Below are 15800 nucleotides of genomic sequence, written 5' to 3'. Positions count from 1 at the left end.
ACAGATGTAATTATCATCACTGTTGCTGCGAATGCATTGTTATGAAAAATGTGACACAACCACGTGGGACTGTAATGGCTCGTTCTCTTCTTACATCCCCTTTTTTTTTTTTTTTTTTTTTGTTAATTCAGTGTGTCAGCGCTACCACAGGGCTACAGTTTGCCCAGCGTGTCACTGCTGTCAAACATGTCAGAGTGTCACCCGAAGGCACCGAGCACCAGCAGCTTTTAACATACTAATGTCAGAGCCGGTTCCAATAAAACCATTAGTATTTACAGAACGCGATGGATGACACAAGAGTTTATTCTTTATCAGCGTCATCAACAGCAGTTTAACTGGCCAACAGTTAATTCTCAGATGCTATTACCCCAAAGAGAGTTAATGAAGATTTGTATCCTCTCCAAGTCAATTGCTGTAATTGTATATATATTCCCAGTTATTCCAATATCATCGACTCTGTGCCTCAGTGTCCTGCAGAGAGACTGAGGTTATTCAGAGTACAGTGGGAGTTTTAAGGCGTACTCCAGCACTAGTGCAATTCCGAGCAATCTTTTCAGGCTGCGATAAGTGGGAGGCTCAAGCTCCCTATTAACATCACCCTGTGCAGGCATAGTCCCAATAAGACGCACGGAGACACTACTGTAGCTGCTTTATTAAACAGGCTCCTTTAAGGGCATATTGTCAGTATTTGTGCAAAGACAGAGGGAGACCAGAGAGGCACTGGCACATGGAAGGACTTTCCTCACTGGAGAAAAGCCTTTTATTTCAGTCACAGTGATTCTCTGTGGATGAGGTGAATAATCCTGTCAACACAGTGCTCAGGCTGCCACAACACTGTGAATTATTATCCAATTATGATTTATGTTTCATTGAACTTCCAGGATTTTCACGTATTGGTCCTGCTGCTTTGCTGGAAAGAAGAGACAGGCCGGCACATTAAACAGACAGGAGCTGGTTATATAAGAGATAACGCTTTGCGCTGTTACTGTTGTTTTATCTTATTGACCCAACTAGGAAAGCAACCCACACTGGCACTTAGCATACAGGCACACAGGCTTCAGCGTGACCCTGATAGTTCAGCCCATACCAGCGCCTCAGATAAAGGCTCCCATGGTGCAAGTGGGGATGGTGTTAAAACGGTCATACATGATAAAGCACTGGGAGAATTCGTCCCCACAGCCGTAGAGGTGATATGCAGAGCGTTCGGCCAGACCGCGCTATCTTAAGTGCACAGAGGAAACAGCCAATCGTGGCCCCACAGACACCTCGGATGGAGGTTAGTCGTAAAAAGAGGAGAGATATTCCCTCCACGGGCCCCAGGGACACTTGAGAGAGAGAAGAGAGTGTGACTCATGAGCGGCAGCGAGAAGACAGGCGGGCGAGCTTCCTCCTGACCAGCACAACTGCAGCGCCTCAGTCCTCTTCAAACCCAGCCAGCTGTCAGGCCCCACCGTGGTAGGCGAATGGATGCGATGTGGGAGTTTGCCATTTGCAGTAATTTCATCTTCTCTTGCCACTCAAGGGAGAGTCAGCGTCTAACCGGCAGCGTGATTGCTGTAATTTTATACATATTTCCAGCATTTCCATATCATCGGCTCTGTAGGAGTTGGAGTGAACTCCCTCTGTGTCCTGTCTGAAAAATCAACCTAAACCTAACTCACAGACAGCTGAGCGGCTGACGTGGATGCCGTGAGAGGTTAACATTGACATTGACAGTAATTTCCTCTCCTCCTGCCACTCTGGGTCTGTTAGATTCAACGTCTATCCAGTCTGCAGGAGTGACACAGGTGTGAGAACTTGTCTTAGTCATCACATCTACAGGAGCAACCCTCCGCTATCATGTAACGCAAAACTGTAACGCTCGTGCAAATGCAAATTCAAAGACCTGTCCAACTGGCAGAGTGGGAGTATTATGTTTTATTAAGGCATTAAACCATCTTTCCATTGCATCCTTTGTTCTTTCCCCTCTATCCTCCCCTCTTCACATTTAGAAGCGCATACATGGATAAAAATACCAAGTGATGATAAAAAATGTGCTGGATATGAATAAATGAATGGGGGGGGGGGGGGATATGACGTCCCAGAGGACCAGATATTTTTCCAAAGATGGAATGCTTGAAATGAGCTTCAATTATTAATCAGTAAGAAGCAGAAGAAAGGCTGAAAGAATGAATAAATGGGGGAGAAAAAAGGAGAGGAGTAAAAAAAAACATCACTGATAACAACAAGGGAACGACTGAAAGAAATACACTACAATCAGTCAGAGCGCAGGAGTAAAGGAAATCCATCGCTACTGCCAAAGTGTATTGGGGATTGTCTAACTGGGGAAATTTGATAAAAATAAAAAAAAGTAACACTCATGACAAGGAGACAGTGAAGCTGAAGCATCTCCTGCAGATTTAGCTTCTTTATTCCTCTCAGACACATTCCAGCGCTGGAAATCCGCCAGCAAAACGTCAACCCAAAGGGCAGACGTCACGTCGACCGCTAAGTCAGAGGGATTCATCGTGTAATTATCATAAATATCTGTACAAAGACTTTGTGGCAGGGGTTGAGATATTTTGGTCTTGGTGTTGGAGTGATGTTGCTGTCCCTCGAGCTACACCACTAGGTACAGGTACAGGTGGATCTTTTGGAGCGCCACATGTTTACATCCACCCAAGAGCAGAGAAAATGTTGGTACTGTATGTATCGAAGTACAAAATAACACAGCAGCAAGTGACCACCAAACTACTCTAACTACGCTAATGGCTCCTAAATCCTGTCTGGATGCCATTAACCAATCATAGAGTGCAGCACAAACCCTTAACTGTCCCTGGGTAGAAGGATAGGAGTGCTTTGGTCCTTCAGCGACAATTACAGTAACAGTGTGTGTGTGTCAAAAGCCAGGCAAGCCTCACAGCTTGGCCCTCAAGTCACAGAAGGGGAAAAAGGGGAAGACACACACACACATGCACTCACGTATGAGAGATGTTAGCTATTAATAGTTTGTGAGCTTTACCTGATCAGAGCAAGAGGGCTCTCTCCTCCTCTTAATTGCATTTCCCTGCACACTAGCACTTCATGGTTTGCTTTTCCTTTTTGTGTCTCTTGATGCCAGTCCCACTTATCTACCCACCACACTCTGTCTTCCACGCATGCCAAGCTCATCAAGGTAACACAACAACAGCAACAACAAAAACAGGTAAGATGCATTATTAAGCCAACAGGAAGTTTATGAGTCCCTATATGTCTGTGTTAGAGTATGTGTGCAACCTACGTCTGTGTTTTCTCTAAAAGTTCTCGAGGCAACAAGACATCCTGCAGTTATTGGATTGTTTTGCTTGACTTCCTCTTTTTGTGGGAGGAGAGAGAAAGAGAGAGCAAGATACAATAGTACTGTACTGCAGCACCTACAATGCATTGGACAAAGACATCCTCCTCCCGTCGGCAGCACTCAGCCTCTCTAATGGATAAATACATCACATTCACCTTTGTCTAACTGCCTACACATTAACTTGATAGATCTGCAACAGATACGGCAATATAAATGAAGGTATTTTAACCCTAAACTTCAATATGTTTTAAAAATCATGCTGCCCACACTTTGAAATATTTTTATAGGGCACTTGTAAGATGCTGATGTCTTCCAGCTGACAGGGGCTCAGGCCTTTGGGATGGAGCTGCCAGTGTTTTCCCAGGCGGCTGAGCATATTGGTGGCCATCTGCCTCTCTGCGAGCAGCGCCTTCACGCTGCGCCAAGCTGCCCACCCACTGAGTCCAGAGGCCATGGGCACTCTGCCCTCAAAGACCCAGCACTTCTTTATCATTTGGCCTCTTTGACATCTTTAGATAATGACTGACACAGAGGTGAAATACAGGAACATACAACATCTGTCTAATTAAAAGTAAAAGTCAGGGACTACATTCAGATTGAAGCCTGCCAAAACACAAATATTGCATCTCAAATTATTATCCCTGTGTGGAAATACACGTTTGCTTATCTAGTTGCGTTGCATCCTCGGTTTTCTTCCTCAAAAGCCTCAAATCAAAAATCACATTTTCAAAGCAGGAAGGGCAGAAACGTCCTGTCACTCTCCGAATCATCTGTCTGTTGTCACTGCGTATGACTAAACCCTGAAATGATGAATATTCCCTCAGGCAGCATCCTGACAAGGAAAAACTAGCCTCTTAAATGCGTTGCCTCCAGGCATGTGTAGTGTTACATAATGAAGCTACGCTGTGAAATCCATGAAGATACCCAGTATTACATGCAACTACAGTGAGTTCTCTCTGCAGCCTGACAGCATCTTAAAATATGGAGGATAATGACAACACTGCATTGCAATAATGAATGCATTACCATCCAGAATGGGCAAACAAAACAGCCCCAGTAGATGTGTCATACAAATATATTTTGACAGGCACGTGACATCAAGAAGAGAAAACCGATTGTCTCATGTTCTGATTTCTATATTTCTATATTGATTACTGTATCATTCCTGGATTCCTCCTGGCAGAGACTTTAAGAGCCTGGATTTGCCCACCGCTACCCCAACGGGTTGAGTATTTATGGTACACGAGTGAATTGTTGCTGGCACTGCACTTCTACATCTCTTTGTGCTGCCAAGTGCTGACGTGTGACAGTCAGTTCATAGCACACAATCCCAGTAAGCATAATTGTCAGGGATTTATCAAGTGTCTGAGCACAAAGGAGGTTCTGACAGTTTCTTCAGGTGAGCTGCGCGCTCACCTGGAGGTGTTCAATAAACAGAAGACGGTTTATGAGAAACTCACCAAAGCACAATGACACTTAGTTAACAAGATGCCTAAAAAAGGAAATTTTAACGGCAGACTGTCAGCAATTATTTCGCATCCTGTCTCAGCCATTTCCCCACTAATATGTTTATCTAGCCATATGAACGGACGATCATTAGAAGCAGGATGAAACAAAAGATTTAGGATAGTGGGATGGGATCTGTCCACAGCCTGCTTATAGCTCACTTTTTACCCTAATAAAGACAGCAGGCTTTAACAGTGGATCCTGTGGCTTAAATGTGATCAAAAGAAGCTTTCCTTTTTTCTTTTTTTCTTTTGAGTGGGCTGTCACACTGTTGGCAGAGAAATAACAAGCTATTCGTCGGTTGAGGAGTAATAACCACCCCCTCATTGGCTGCTCCCAATCCTAACCCTGGAGAATCAGCTACTTCCTCCCAGCCGAACATCCACATAATTAGCCACCGATACTGTTCACCCTCTCCAATCAAACATCAGCTATTGAAAGTGAGGCACCATGGGGACAAGGTAATTACCCCTTGACAGTGAAAGGGCCCTGTCACTGCCCAAACCCTCGCTGATGGGATTGGGCTTATTAAAACACTGGACGGATAAAGTTTGACAGACAAGTGAAGGGTACAAGTGGTAGGAAGAGGGTATACTGAAGGGAGGGAAAGAGTTGGAGTTGAATGTGTTTTTAAGACGGTTGAAAGAGAGGCTCACTGACACCCGGGTTTGACAGTGAAACCTTGTGTGCGGGGGATTCACTGGTCTGCATCAGGCAGACTAACGGCCTGTCAGGAGCCTGTCTGTGGGTCATTGCTCCACGGCAAATGTTTCTCCCGTCGTATAGCTCAGATACTATAGCACACACAAAGTAAGCCTTGCCTTTCTGTAGACGATCATATTGGGGGAGTCCTCTTCGGCATCGGTGGTGCCCACACCTCCCTGGTCTCTGGTCCCCTCCGCCATTTTCACTCAGACCTGTCAAAGACACAGATGCACCACATGAACACAGGAGCCAACATCCAGTGGACAGGGGGGAAAAAACACAAAATGACAATTTGATAAACATCAGTTGGCGTCATCCATTTCCCCCCTCGAGCCAAAAATTCCTCCAGCCTTTATCGTCATGACATTCAGCTGCCAAAATGTATGCTGCTGTCTGGGAAAAGGAGGCATCTGTCACAGTAGGGACAGATAAAAGAGCCCAGGTAGGCTGATGTCAGATGAATATTAACTAAGCTACAAAGTCAAAGCATAAACATACACACAGCAGTGACTCTCAACCGGTGCTTGTACCTCATGGGGGACCTCTGCAGTTGCTATGGATCTGCATGGAAGATTATGGAGTCACTCAACAAACGCCAAGGACTAGAGACTGTGGGTATTTTCACACCTGAAAGTCTGAACCAAGGTTTGTGTTTTTGCCAGTTGGTAAAGGGTCAAATTGACGTCCTGCCCTCATTACCCATGATGCATCTCCCTACACTTGATTGGTTTGTAAACTGTTCTTTGTGTTTAATCATTTAACCTCGGGCTAAAACATTATTGTTCTGTATTCAATTGTTAAAGGAGAATTCCGGCGAACCGGAGTTACACCATGGCTAGACTAGCGACAACGCTAACCTTATGGGGGCATTTTCAACAAACACTAAAAAACAATCAAATATCTATGGTACATGACTCGAATCCTCGACACACCACTGAACTCATATAGTGTACAGTAGTATAGCCTAAACTTTGTGCATGTAGTCACTCACCTCAGACAGCCTATAACTCTGAAACATCCTGGAAAGACATTACTAACCGATCGCAGAGCGCCTGCTCTCCCCGCCACAGAAACAAACACTTTTTCCTTGTTGTGATGATTTCTTTACAAAAATAAACGGTCGGAGATATTTTGGACATTACTGCACTGCTCGACCGTTTATTTATTTATTTATTTATTTATTTATTTATTTATTTTAGCATTAACAAGAAAGAAAAGGTTTTGTAAACAGACGGACATGCGTAGGCCTACTGTCTGTCACCAAAAAAAAAAAAAAGTCGTGTCACCAAAGCTCTCCTCAAATTAGCTAGCTTAGTTAGCAAAGTTGCACTCTAGTTCACCGTAGTTTAGTTTGGTTTAGTCCACCTCGGGTTTCGGGTTGTTGGTCCAGACCACCTGTTTCACACCAGAGAAGTCTGACAGTCTTTACTCTGGACCAAAGGAGGTAGGTGTGAATTTAAAATCATCAATCTTTGTCTTTCATATAAACTTTACCACAAGACATCGCGCAGTTGAGTGTAAAAAAAAGATTTGTCACAACAGCTCAAGAAGGCCTAAACCATAGTGACAGGCTAGCCAAAAGCAACCAGACTATAACTTACTGTAAATGGCTCTAAGCTAAAAGTGATGGATTTAACAGTTAAACAACTAGATAAAAAGCTAACTTCAATTAGTAATTTTTTTTAATTAACTATTTTAATAAAGTAAGAGATAGATAGATTAGGGAAAAGTAATTTGAATAGCAAAAAGTAATGGGAAGGCTATACAGTAGGCTACTACAAGCAACTTGCTTTCAATTTACTAAAGTAGCCTAAAATATAGGCTAACTTGTAAAAATCTTTAATAAATGTTACCACTTGCATTGAGTGTGTTTGTGGATGAAACGGCTAAATTAATAGATAAACAGATGAAATAGATAGCTAAAGTTTGGATATCCATCCAATTATACTTGACCACAATGACAGACAAGTTGTTTAAACCATAATTCATAGTGTCAAGTAATATGAATATTACTTGAACACATGTGCATGTTAAGGGATTATTTTCCATCTGACACAGCTTTAGGGAATGGGATACATCTGAATAAAATAAAAAATCCTATGTTTCCGCAGTAGGCTACAGTATGTCAGCTCAGGGGAGCCAGGATGGCAGTAATTATGTATAAAGAACAGATGTGTTGAAAATACGTAGCCTAGTGTACGTGGCTGTGATGAGTCATCTTTTAAGAAGAAGAAGATGATGTTCATAATGAATGAACTCTCGCAGAGGTAACACTCATGGTTTAAATGTGGTCAGTGCTGGCCACCACGTTTTTATTTTTTTATGTTAAGCGTAAGTAAGTGTTGACTCCATTAACTGATGGTTACCTCTCTGATCTGCCTGCACTCCCCACATTAACCCCCCACCCCTAGGCTTCATACTTTAAGAGCTTCTGTTAAGGGATTTATTTACAACCTCCACACAGTCCCCATCACTTTTCTCTAGGCTGTCTCCCCCTCCCTCCCTCTCACTCTCTCAGGAGAATTAATTCTGTTTAACTAAGGATTTCTGTAACCTATGCTGACGACTGTGCCTCAACGAGCCCCCTTAGCCCCGTCTACCCTTTCCCACTGAGGGCTCCTGTGTGTTATAAATGGGTTAAATCATTTGTTAGTCCTTTAATCGCGTGGAGGAAAGAGGGCGCGTGGAGGAAAGAGGGCGCAAGGGGGGATTACACAGTTCGACACATTCATAATTTTTGGTACTTAAAAAAAAAAATACAAAGTGCGAGAGGATAAAGCTGCCAGGGAAAAAAGAAAAAATCACACTGGCCTCACTATTCACTCTAACAGCTATTTGTGTTTGAGAAAGAACTGTGATAAGCTACTGAGGGGAGAAAGCACAGAGGACACGTGACAGCATTTCATGACAGCCACACATGATCAGGCACAATATGAAACAATATGAAACCTTCATACATTAACTGAATTAGTAACACCGCATCTTGCCGAGGGCCGGCCGCTGGCGAGGGATTTGGAGTAGTTGAATTATGTAATTGTAGCCGTGCAATGTTACAAGTTCGCAGATAATGGCTGTGGTGGGGAGAGAGGAGGGGTGGTGGGGAGAGAGGAGGGTGCTGCTGGGGGGTAAATTGCTAAAATTCAGCATGGCACCAGCTTGCACAACAGCAGACGTGCAAGGTGGGTTTGTCACTATAGTTGAAACACTTAAATTTATTACACCACAGAGCATGGCGATGCGCATGAGTGAATAAGTAATCATCCACTCTCGCCTCACTGTTTGTTATTGCCACCAGAAGTGCGGAGTGCAGCACTCCCCATTGGCTAACACGCCTGTGCTCTTTTTAGAGTCTGAGCACATTAGACAGCTAATCTTTGTGTTCGCCTCAAGGGCCGTATAGGAAGGCAGGCGGTATGGATTGCATAGCACCTGCTTAAAGAAAACAATAGTGTGCCAATAATACGTCCCTCCGGTGGACGGGAAGCTGTAATTCTAGAGAACAACTTCCTCCCAATTGAGCTGCTCAAGCATGTAAATCAAAGTCCACAGAGAGTCCACCTAAGATGTTAATTGAAAGTGTGTGTCAAAGTGAAACAGGACAGAATACAGACACTGACATCTGCTTAAAGACAAGCCACGGAGCACCAGCACGTACACTGCATGCATGTTTGTCTCAGCACATGCACACTTCTCACACCCGGGCACACTGCAAATATCAATTTACGGGGAGTCAAACACAAAAGGGAAGATTGCACACACACATATTGGCAGGGCAGAACCCCCCTGCAATGGCCCAAATAAACAAACCCACAGACGCCCAGTCAACTGAAACAAACTGAATAAACTAGCGAAGAGTTCGCACACACACACACACACACACACACTCACACACATGCACACGTACAAAACAAGCTGTGCTCCAGATACACCCACAACCATATTGTGGTTGTGAATCCCAAAGCCCCATTCACTCTCTCAGCAGGCGAGCAAGCCCAGTGCAATGCAACATCTGTGACACCTGACAGTTGCCATTACTGAAGCATTCATTACCTTAGAAACAAAATAATGCCTGGTCCACTCTGCTCCCCCGGTTGGCTCCCCCTTAGCAACAAGCAGCAGGCAGGTTCATGGTATAATTGGCAGAGGGGGAGAGAAGGGGATGAAGAAGACAGGGGGATGAAAGCAGTGAAGCAGCGAGAGAAAGAGAGAGAGAGAGTGAGAGAGAGAGAGAAGCTGGCCGGTCACTGCAGTATTCCTCTAGTCCTCCTCCTCCACCTCCTCCTCCTCCTCTTCTTCTTCTTCTTCTCTCTTCACCAGCCCTGCCTTGCCCCAGCAGTTCAGGAGATCCTCACATGTGTGCACCTCGTTCATCCCCCCTCTCTCTCTGTCTGCATGTGCTCGAGTCTGAGTGAGAGCGAAAGAGTCGAGTGTGTGTGAGAGAGAGCGAGAGAGCGGGAGGGAGGGAGGGAGGGAGGGAGATGCTGTGCAATAGAGAGGGGCAGATCAAGTTGGGAAAGGGGGAGGGATGAAGGAATTAGGGAGAATATAAAGAGGAAAATAGAGGGAGGAGAAAGACGGGCAGAGAGAGGGAGAGAGAGGGTGTATGTGTGTTTGTGTGTGCGAGAGAGATAGAAATAGAGAGAGCAGGGGATGCACAGTGAAGAGGAAAGGAGGACAGAGAGAGATGCACACTGCAGCAGCGCCCACTGATGCTGAAAATAAGAAACATTTCATTAGAAGGATATGGAGATGCTAATTTAAAAACACGTTACTGCTACTGAACACACACAAACGTAGACTACAGATGTGTATCCCAGACATCGCCCCCCTTTCAGCGAGCAAGCTTTAGAGATGATGCTTTGCAGTTTCCATTCAAAGCTTATAAGCGGTTGCTCGCAGGCTGTGATCCAAAGTTAGACATTTCTCCCCCCCCCCCCATCAACTTCTGTTTGTATTTCTGCAGCTTATATCTTTTAACATTTACCACCAAATTCCATAAGTTGCACTGGAGGTTGGCAAACGTGCCCTCGTGTCTCCGTCTGGAGATATTCCACTCTCGCATGTCTACGTTCTCCTCCTTCTTCTCTCTTCACGGAAACTCTGGAATCATTCAAGCTTAAATGGCAACCCGAACGAATGAACCTTTTTTCCTGCAATAAATGAGATCCCAAAAGCCCCCGAGGAAGATACTCCAGAAATACATGGCATGGCCAATTTGTGAATGCATGCATGCAGAGGGAACACACACACACACACACACACACATACATACACACACACATACTCATACACATACATATGTTGTTGTGCTGACAGAACCAGTTCACCAGTTCTCAAAGAAGTATCTTGCTTGCTTCTCCTTGCTGTGTGTTTCTTCTCTCCTCCAGCAGGGTATCTATAAGTGGAGGATTTGGACTCTGTGAGATCCCCATTTTTCATTGCTTTTGAGGTAATACAAATATTATCCTTGGACAAGAAAGAATAAAACCTTAAATATACATATACAGTATACATATACTGTATATATGAATTCAAATTTCACTCATTATCTACTCACCCTCATGTCGACTAAGGGCTGGGAGTCCTCCGTGCCTTCTCGGAGTTACGGGGGGTCCGTGCAGCAGTATTTGTCCATATAATGGTTGTGAATGGTGCTCACTTTTCTTCGTCCAAAAAGACACACTAAAAAACATCCAAATACCTCCATACTTCTTGTCTGTAATGTCCCTCTTGTATTGAAGCCCCGACATGATAAATTGTTCTGCCAGTCAGATTTGCACTGACACAGGAAGAGCAGTGAACCGAGACACTGGGAGCTTGCGGTACAAACAAGCTTAAAATATAGACTTATTTAATTTTTTCGGAACAATTTCTCATGTCGGGGCTTCAATACAAGAGGGACTGTAACGCCGTATTATGTAATAATGACGCATTATGTAATAATGTAATAAATCTTCACGTCATTATGTAATAACGCCGCATTTTGTAATAATCTGCCGCATTTTGTAATAAAAATCTTGAACGCAATATGTAATAAACTTTGCCGCATTTTGTAATAAGTTGTTACATTTTGCATCACTTATTACATATTGCGGGTGTTACACTTTTTTATGAAAAAAATGTAATAATTTGGTGCATTATGTAATAAACCACCAAAATGGATGTCTTAATTAGAAAAAAAAATTAACAATAATACACGCTGCTCCTCCTCCCCGCTGAGCAGAGCGGTCGGGGTCCGCCCGCTATTCAGACATCCCGCTATTCCGACATGTCACTATTTAGACATCCCGCTATTACGACATCCCTCTATCTAGACATGCCGGTAGTCCGACACTTTTTGATACCGCTATTCCGACACGTCTTTTTTTTTTTTTTTTTTTTTTTACATCTGCGATACCCAGGCGCGTCTCTCTCTCTCTTTTCTTTTCAGCATGTCTATCACCGGTTTGATGAGGGAGTGATGTTCTTAATCTCAACAACTAAACTATCAAGTCGCAAACAAAACTGACACATATGATAAACAAACAGAACTATGCTGCAGTTTGTTTGTCAAGTTAACCTTTCACCTTCAGCACCACGGACAGCGCCGCGGATGAGCCGCGGAGCTGCAGCTGTGAGCGTCTGGGCTCTGGGCTTATGGCCTGGGGCCTCATTTATCAAAACTGTAAGTTAGCAGTGTAAAACTGCTGCTACTAAATGTTTTGCTTAGGCCTACGGCGAAAAGACACCCAACATATTTACACCTTTTTCAGATCTATCAAACTGTGCGTGCACAACTCTGCACCTCAACTTTGATAACTGGATCCAAGAATGGTGCGCAGTTGCGCACGTGAACACACCTCCGTCCCCGGAATGCCTACACAACCATATATGGTCAGCACGTGCATATTAATTAGCCATGTGCGCTCTGTGGAGCGACAACAAAGTGACAACGAAGACAACGGGCGGAGGGAGGGGGAAAGAAAGCGAGATACATGGCATCGGGCAATAAATCAGGCAAAAACCTCCCAAATCTCAACAAAAGGGAGCAGAAAAAAGAATACTCTTATGTAATCTGCCCCTTTATTCCAGACAATCTTTTTTTTCTTCTTTTACCTATGTTAAAACAATGTAAAGCAGCAGGATAAACTCAGGTGACTGAATAATAACAGTCTCAGTAGCTGCAGATCAGGTTTAAGTTTAAGTTTATTTAGGATAGCCCCTTGAGATGCAGCATCTCGTTTTCGAGGGGGTCCCTGATCAGTGTGCGCTGCCGCCGGTGTGTTTTTAAACTTGGAGGGTTTGTTTTTTCTTCTCTAATAGGCCAATGTATTTGTGTATGAGAAACAGTGTCTCAGATGAAAAAATAAAAATAAATCAGAAGGACACGTCTGACTATAACGTAATCAATCAATGTCGGAAAAGCGGAATGTTAAAGTGCCGCTACTCCGACAATGAAAAAAAAAATGTCGGAATAGTGGGACGCTTAAAAAATAATGTTAATGCCGCTATTCCGACAATTAGAAGTCAATGTCGAAATAGCGGCATGTCTGAATAGCAGCATGTAACCAGAGCGGTCTCCTCCGACAGCGGGTCCCACGCGGATGGTAACCGCTCCGCGTCTCTCCCTCCCCCCTTGTCCACCGACAATAATACGCCCGGGTCATGTTCGTCTGTGGAGGGATGACATGGACCACGGTCCGACTGGAGCTCCAGGCCGGGTCCAGCTCTGCTCCAGCAGCGGCAGGGGCGGCTGGGATCGCCGCCCCCGGAGCCGCAGCTGGGGCGAGCTGGGGGGGGTCGAGCTGTGGGATTTCATCGGGCTGATGATGCTGGAAGTGATTTTGCCTCTGATTTTCACCAGATTTAACATTTTATCAAAATTTGCCCAGCTGATCCAGGCTGTGCCAGGCTCGTGCTCTGCAGCGATTTGTTTATTCATCTTAACAGAGCGCGAGCGAGATTTAACACACACATTCACACAGGCGACACACACATACGGGCTACACATGATACACATACCCACACACACACACACACATCTGAGGGGCCGAGGCGCCTGCCGAGCGGCACGGAGAAAAGCGCATCTGGTGGCGTGCCCCTCAGGGAGCACCCAGAGCGGAGCGGTGGGATAGATAGATAGATAGTTAGATTTGACCGTCCTACTGGTTTTAGAAATTAATTCATATTTATGATTCATGCATGCTGGTATGCTTAAAGTCAGTGTTATTCTGATGGTCCTAATGTCTTTTTTTTCTAATTAAGACATCCATTTTGGTGGTTTATTACATAATGCACCAAATTATTACATTTTTTTCATAAAAAAGTGTAACACCCGCAATATGTAATAAGTGATGCAAAATGTAACAACTTATTACAAAATGCGGCGAAGTTTATTACATATTGCGTTCAAGATTTTTATTACAAAATGCGGCAGATTATTACAAAATGCGGCGTTATTACATAATGACGTGAAGATTTATTACATTATTACATAATGCGTCATTATTACATAATACGGCGTTACAGGGACATTACAGATGAGCAGTATGGAGGTATTTGGATGTTTTTTGGTGTGTCTTTTTGGACGAAGAAAAGTGAGCACCATTCACAACCATTATATGGACAAATACTGCTGCGTGGACCCCCCCGTAACTCAGAGAAGGCACGGAGGAAACTCTGACTCTGAACTCTGAAACTTCTCCCAGCCCTTAGTCGACATGAGGGTGAGTAGGATAATGAGTGAAATTTGAATTTTGTGTGAACTATCCCTTTAATAAGAGTACAATCTGGCAAAAGGCAGATTAAAATTTGAAAAACTCACCTGCTATTTTTTAAAGATGTGTGGTTCTACACAAATTATATTCAGAGGCAAACATTGGTGTTATTTGAACCTCAATAAAAAAAGGAAAAATGTGAACAACTCAAAAATGCTGCTCTCAGTAAATATGGTTACCAAGGGAAACCGAGGTCACACAACCGGGTGAGTGGCATGCCTATTACAGTGTGACACCTTTCTTTGGCCTATGGTGCTTACCCCACACATTTCTCCAATTTCTGCAGGAAAGGGACCGTATGTTATATCCCATTCCTTCCTACCACCAATAATTAGAATGCTGCTATTAACCATACAGCTACCTCTCTATACATATACCATATAGTTATATGACATAACCACCCCTCCCCCCCCCCGATTACAACATACCACACACATGACCCACACTGACTGTCGTGACCTGCAATCAGCATATTTCCCCGTCCCATGAGCTGCTCTGGCATTAAGGAGCGCCATCATTAACAAGGTGACAGGCAGGCAGACAGGGACTTCTCTAATCTGCTTTAAGGGGGGGCGGCCCTGCTATAATCTGCATTAATGCTAAATTATTGAACAGCCTGTTCACAGCCACGCCACGGCCAGAGAGCAACACTACACGACCACACACACACACAGACACACACACGGCACCACTGAGATCCAGCGTGCATGTAAAGCGGGTGAAGAGGCGTTGTTGTTGTGTATTCATCAGCAAGAGCGATCACATGCAGTGAGGCTGATGTTGCATCTGAACATGTGGACGTGCAGCAGAGAGACAGAACAGGTGTGAAATTATTTAAAGTTCACAGTTGCGCTCACTGGCTGTGAAGACCTGATGCAATTCCAGGATTGGAGACGAGGGACAAAAATCCACGGTGTGAAGTCAAAGCTGATGAGGGTCCCACAGTCAGTTGAATTAAACTGGTGTTTTATTCAACAGCCTTTGTAGTCATGCTAACAGTGTGGCGATATTAGACTGACATGAAATAAGCCACAGGTATCAATTCTAATGTGTTTGGCCATCCTGTCAGTATTTAGGTTTGTCCAATAGCCTGCTCTAGTTTCTGTCCACAAGGCCTCATAGGCACCCTCGCCTGCTACCTGCCCTCTGCTGCAGCTCATCAAGCAAAGATTGTGAAAACAGGAGGGAATTTTGCTCTAAAAAGAATCCAATCGAGACACCCACTCGATTTATCTAACTCAGACTACTGAAGCCTCAGTAGCTTCACCCTAAGAAATGCATTTCTGCACAGATCTAGGACGGTAGATTTGTCTCCCGGCTCTTCCATTGGAATCACATTACAGTATAAAGAGACAAAAGGAAAAAAAATCCAGCAACCAACACCATAATGTGCATGCTTTTTTTTTTTTTTTTTAAAGAAAAGGGGTTTTATCCAATAAATAACCACAATACTTTTGCAATAGGATGCAGTAATCAAAACTCTGCAAGAAATCACACTGGAGTCATTTTATGGAACC

The sequence above is a fragment of the Trachurus trachurus genome (assembly GCF_905171665.1).
Source record: "Trachurus trachurus genome assembly, chromosome: 22".
NCBI classification, from domain to species: domain Eukaryota; kingdom Metazoa; phylum Chordata; class Actinopteri; order Carangiformes; family Carangidae; genus Trachurus; species Trachurus trachurus.
The sequence above is the reverse complement of the archived record's forward strand: the minus strand, read 5'-3'. Positions refer to the sequence as shown.